Source organism: Corvus moneduloides, chromosome 4 (genome assembly GCF_009650955.1).
Source record: "Corvus moneduloides isolate bCorMon1 chromosome 4, bCorMon1.pri, whole genome shotgun sequence".
NCBI lineage: Eukaryota > Metazoa > Chordata > Aves > Passeriformes > Corvidae > Corvus > Corvus moneduloides.
Window position 1 is genome coordinate 21,994,214 of NC_045479.1, and position 6,479 is coordinate 22,000,692.

General features: G+C 41.9%; 1 long non-coding RNA gene across 1 annotated transcript; it reads left to right on the plus strand.

Annotated features, from left to right (window-relative positions):
- The first annotated feature begins 271 nt into the window (after positions 1–271).
- LOC116442835 lies at positions 272–3,056 on the plus strand. Its single transcript, XR_004239665.1, has 2 exons — positions 272–458; positions 1,401–3,056. It is a non-coding gene; the product is annotated as an uncharacterized LOC116442835 (long non-coding RNA).
- Positions 3,057–6,479: the final 3,423 nt, after the last annotated feature.

Sequence of the window (6,479 nt, forward strand, 5' to 3'; positions counted from 1 at the left end):
GGAAGACCTCATTGCAGTTACAACTTCCTTCTGAGGGGATGAGGAGGGCCAGGCACTGATCTCTGTGGTGACCAGTGACAGGACCCAAGGGAATGGCCTGAAGCTGTGTTGGGGGAGGTTTAGGTTGGATATTACAAAAAGGTCCTTCACCCAGAGGGTGTTTGGGCACTGGAACAGCTCCCCAGGGAAGTGTCACAGCACCAGCCTGACAGAGTTCAGCAAGCATTTGCACAATGCTCTCAGGCACATGGTGTGGCTCTTGGGATGTCCTGCGCAGGGCCAGGAGTTGGACTCAATGATCCTTGTGGGTCCCTTCCAACTCAGCTTATTCTGTGATCCTGTGATTTTGTAAATGGAAAGATGCACTTCCTTTGCCAAAAGCAAATGCCAGTAGGCCAAATGTGGACCTGGATGATTTTGGGGAAGCTTAGCTGTCTTCTACTGCTATCAGATTTGCTGTAAGTAGATTATTTTCTCTGTGTCTCATCATCATCAAATGCAGGCATGCCCATAACCACACATTAATTTATCTTCACTCACTCCTTTATCCTACTTCATTTTTCCTGGATATGCCATAACGGAAAACAAAAAAGGAAAAGAAAAGAGTGAAAATGCTATAGAAAGACAGAGATAAAAAGGGAGGGAAGGGAAGCAATTACAGGAGATGTGAAATACTGGAGTGCATTTTCTCAGTGACAAGTTGATTTGGACCTATTTTTGTCAGTACAAAAGGTAACAGCAAAGGAAACACGACCTACTAAATTTGACATAGAACTCTGGCAATTGAATGTCAGTGGGCAGTCAAAACAATAACGGTAAGCAAATCTGTAGGGATTTCTCTGGGTTCATATTAAGTAAAAAATCCCTGGAACTACACACATTTCATATGGCACTCTGTCTCCCTCTCATGGTGTGCCTTTCTTTTTGTAATCAGAGAAATCCATAGACTGGCTGACATAAAGGATCCATTGCTTCTAGTGTGGTGTCCCTGGAAGGATCAGAAGGACCTGAGACCAGTATAGCACAGCTCGGCAGCCTAGGTTAACACACTGAAATGGTACTCCAGGTTATGCTGGATCCAGCAGCATCTTAACTGCATACAGGAGCTGCTGCTAGAGGTGCTCTGAGCAGCACCAGGAGCTATTAGCATAATGGGGAGCATGCCTCTTCTTTTTCCATGAACCCTGCAGAGTGCTGAAGTCATATTCTCCCTGCCCAGCTGCAACCACATCTTCAGTACCCCTATTCCTCAGGATAAGGATAATGGGATTTTGCACAGCTTTTCTACGTTTTTCAATTAAAGATAGAAAATGCAACATCAAACATTTTCACTCCCACAGCTTTTTCCATCCTTTCTTTCCCTATCTGTACTCTACTTTTCTCCTTCTCTTTTTTCTCAGGTAAAGCCTGCTCTTTCATCTTCAGTGTCACAACAAGAATCCAAAGTAAAACTGCAGTCAGTGAGCAATGGATGTACAGTACACAGGGTCTGTAGGACAGAGTCTCACTTCTACACGTACTTGTTGTATTACAAGCTTTATATCAACGTTTTAAATGCAACGATGTGGGTAAGCCAGTGAATCTGGTAAGCTGAAGATGTAAGATTTCTTTCTTGCTTCTTTTTTCTTAAGCATACAGACTTCCCACCAGAGTTATTATACACTTTCCCTGGAGTGGTCTTCTTATAGAAATTCAGGAACAACCTCTACATATTTTGAAAAAAGCCCAGTGAAACTTTGAATTTTACATTCCACATGTTAAGGGATAAAGGTATTAATGCAAGTCATTTACGTATTTTGAACATTGAACATTTTTTTTCCATTCTCAATTGAAAAGATGAACCTAATGTATGCAAAGAGCAGCAACATTTTTCCACTCAAATCACATGAATATTTAACTGAAAGAGGTTTCTTTTTGCCTTATCTGGAAAACCAATCAGTGGAGGGAAAACTTACAAGGACTTGAGACTCCTGAGCACGATCATGCAGTCCATTTACTCACAGGATACTCTTCCCATCAGTCCCTTGAGAATGATGCCTATCTGGGTGCAGGTCTGGGGAGAGCCAGTTGTGTGCTGAATACAAAGAGACTGAGGTAAGTGTGATGTGGCAGCTCTAGAGTTATCCACAGAACTGCAGTGAACACGAAGTGACATAGAAAGGGTTATCTGCTGACATTGCCAATACTGTAGGAAATCTTAGACTGCTCAGGATCTAGTGGCCGCATTCATAGAAAGAGTCTGTTCCCACCTGTGCTGCCCAGTGGCTGGGAAGTGTGGAAATATGAGCCTCAGCCAGCTCTGCTGTTTCACAGAGTTTCTCTTCCTCTTTTCCACTTCCTGTAGCTACCTCTGTCGTTTCCCTCTCCTCCTCCTCAAGCGCTGCAAAAGCACCCAAAGACTTTGGAAGTATGTCCTGTTAGGTGCTGAAGACCAAAATATAAAATGCATTAGAGAGAGTGTGGAGCTGGAAACCTTCTTTCCCTGCCAGACCACAAGCAGCTGTTGTGAAACAACTCTCAGACCCAGATTTTACTGCTGTTTGATGACACTGACAGCTAATGCTGATGACGCAGGGGCTGGTTATTTTCTGGACAACAAGGAGCGAGGCTGTTGCTGTGGGCTAAACAATTAACACCTCAGAGGGTTCCAGGGAGCAAGCAAGCTTGCTGAAGTACCAGGGAACAAAGAGCTGGTGGCAGTGGCACACACACATCACACGAAGCTTGCACAGTCCTTGATAAAGTCTGGAAGAAGTATTCTGAGGTTTGGAATGTTCATTTTTTTAACCACACAAGTTACCTTTGATTTTCCCTGGGTTTTATACCAGCTGATTTGGTTCAGCGTTGACAGTTCACCTTAATTCAAATTACCAGAACTTCTTTTGTTGTGCTTGCCTCTATCTAATATACTGTTCCCTATCTGATATTAAGTTGCTTTTGCCATGCCAGTCTCTTGTCTCTTCTGTGTGTACCACTGTTTCTGAAGCTTCTCAAGTTCAAGTGCCAGACATAACTGTACTCCATAGACCTCTGTTAATAAATATCTGTCCCTTTGCTATTCTAGTCCTCTGCCTCTGTCAAACAAAGTTGCTGATTGCACAAAACCATTTTGTGATTTGTTCCAGTGTTCTAAATTTTTGATTCTGTAACTGAAAGGAGGAAAGGGTAATAGCTTGATACTAAAAAAGAAAATATTCTTGTCAAAACATACTTAAAATTTTCCTCTGGACCCAGACAAAACATTCAAAAATGGTGATTTTATTTAAAACTGAAATGGAATATGGGGAAATAATAAAAATTTTGTTCCACTTGATCTCAAAGCACTCTTCAAGATTAAAACAAACAAAAATCAAACTTTTGTTAAAAATGTTGAATTGAAAAATTTGAGTTTTACCCACCTTCCCCCTTACATATTTCCTTTATTCATTTTGACTAAAGCAGTCTGCAAATACAACCTGGATTTGCAAAAAGCTTGAGTAATTTTCAAACTGCAATTTTAATTATCAAATAATTATCCATTTGAGAAATGCCTATGGCTCAGGCTTTGTAAAGAAAGGCCAAACAGGAGACAACAAATTCATGTTTATTTATGACAAAAATCTTTCCTTGGGATTCTTGGCTGCTGTGGTCAGTATGCTTTTCTGGGCCTTCTTTACTATTCTGCCTTTACCGGCTACTTCTGGATGAAAGGAAAAGGGAAAAATAAGCCTTTTTAGTGAATTGGATGCTCTTGTTGCACTTCTTAGAGCACATTCTCTTTTGTGTTGAAAACCAGACTGTTCTCAGGGTTCCTTGCTGCTTCTGTTTCAAGCCTATCAGTTTCTTTTATTTGTCTCAGCATTAAAAAATATCAAAGTGTGTGGTGCCTTTTTAAAGGATAAAAAGGAAATAAATCCTGGAGTATAATGGAAAAACAGTGTTGGGAAGATAGAAATATTCAGTTTAAATGTTATGAATTTAGGAATTTGATTAAAAACTATCAGAATCTTCAAAAGGAAAAAGGACTGGGGAGTGGAATGCAAAAGCAATGGCTTCCATCCATGGTGCTAGTGGGGAAAGTGGCAGCTGCAGCTGGGAATTCATCCCTGACAGAGATCCAGTTGCCTGCCATTCACATGTGAACGAGGCTTCTGTGTGCAGTGCTGGTGCAGGAAGGCTGTGGTGTCTGCAAGCAGTGCTGGGTGTTCTGCAGCAGGGATTTGGGAACAGGCACTGTCTTGGCAGGGTTAAAGCCACCTGAAGCAAAATGGGAGCCAGGAGACTGCAATACCATCCTTGTTAGGCAGAAGAGCACGTCTTCTTCTTAAGTATCCTTATGAGTCTTTTCGTTGTGTGTGTCAGTGTACACAAGGATATAGGCAATGTTTTAATAGATCTGTTGAAAAACATCTGCAGGTCAAGCTGAAACAAGGATATTTGCCTTGGTCTCTGGACCACAGAAGGGTCCTTACCATAACTGACCAAAGGCCTGATGGTCCCAGTACTTTTTCATTGTAACAACTAGTGGGTGTAAAATAGATGGACCAGCAGTGATGATCACGAGATTGGGTGCAATCAAATCCTCATCATTGCCTAAGTAGGCTTACATGCTGGATTAAACAAAAAAGCTTTTTAATTTGTTGATCTGCCTCTAATAATGACCTTAGAGAGATGTGTGGAGGTCTCCAGAGTGGATGGAATATCTTCTTGGTATAAGCCTAACATCTAAACAACTAGTCAGATCTAATGCTGGAGTGTACAAGGCAGTTCAGGCATAGTAAATTAGGAGCGGAGCGGTCCCAGAGTAATGTTCTTACACAGCCATTCCCATTTGTTGGGGTCCTCCATGTAGCCCTGGGAGAGGGGCCCTAGGGGGGAGGCATGGGGTTTCCCTAACCCCTGGTTAGCCTCGTTCCCCATTGGTTGTTTTGTGTTCCCCTCCGTGGGCAAGGACCCTCGGGTCCCGTGATTGCCTCAGTTCCTCGGCAGAGCCCCGGCCATGCGGCTGGAGAAATAAACATCTCTGAAACATCTATCAAGAATTGGTCCATATATATTTCTTTTCCGCTGGCCTCGTTGTTTGATACGCGTGTTGCAGTATCTGCACTGTAACACCCCTTTAACAATTATAAGCTGGGGAGCAGGGCAGGAGGAGGAACTTACCCTACGTTTTGCATCTAAAACTATTTCTCTGCCTTGTCAGGGTCAGGAGAGCACAAGATGAAATATATATAAAACACACTGATGTAAGTTTGAGTCTCTAAAGCCCAGTTTGTGAAGACTTACATAACAAATATGGCCTTTTCAACCCATCTTGTGACAGAATTAAAATAAAGCTTTCCAGAGTGACTGTCAAAACCAGAAGAGACTGATTAACTGACAAAAACGCAGTAGAAATCCTTAACAGAATAAACCATGCAAGAACAAAATTACGCTGGGATGCAAATTGATATTTTGATATAATAGTTGGTCTTCTTCATAATACTGATTTGTTATCTGCTGTTCCGCATATTTAAGAGCTTGAAAATCCTCTATGGTCATGTAATCAATATAGCACACCGAGATGTTTTTTTCCTTGATCAACAAAATGTTCAATTTCCATGTTGAATCCTGGAAGCAGTGCTTTGGTATAGCTGCCAAACCTAAATCCAGAATAAATAAAGCCCACGAGGGGTAATGGGCTCAGCTGCAGTGCTGGTACAGAAAGGCTGACAGTGACAACTGTTCTGCTGCTTAATTTTCCGTATTAACCAAGGGGAGCTACGTTAGCTCATATAACCCTCAGCACAGTGCAGTGGTTACACAGGTTAATATTCATTACACATTCAAGGGACATAGAGCATATAAAGCTCAGGTCTGGAAGCTTCTGGGAACAGTGTTTGTCATTCTGTTGTGTGGCAGCACAACACACAGCAGCAGCAGCAGAACTCCTGGAACAGGGCTGGGTTGCTAGGCAGTGTGTCCATATAAATATTAAGTCCTAATGATATATCAGCAACATATGTCTCTGCATGTTTAAAATGCATTTGTTTCAGCATGCGCTTAAGTGCTTTGCTGAACTGAAGCCATAAGTGCTAAATGGTGAATCTGAATGGGAAAATGCCACAGGAGAATGGTCTTCAAAGAATAAAATCAAATTATTCTTGGGAATGATCAACAAGCATATATAAAATGAGCCACAAAAACAGTTGTTATAATGCTATGAGTGGAGTGCAGATAAAGGATAGGAAGTTATAAGCACTAATGCAGCTCTGCTAAATTCAGTGGATATGAATTTATTGTCCTTGAGGATTTCCTGTGATCTTGCCACTGGTGGATTTTGCCACTGGTAAAAATGGTTTGAGACTCACAGGGCATCAGATACCCCACTGCTGAGAACAGCAAGAGAAATCCATCCCTTTCCAAGCTAAGTACAGAATGTAGAGCTGTTAGGACGAGAATCCAAGAGTTTAAGCAGGATGGTCAGGTATAACTAAGGGAAAGGCCAGGGAGGTGAGCCT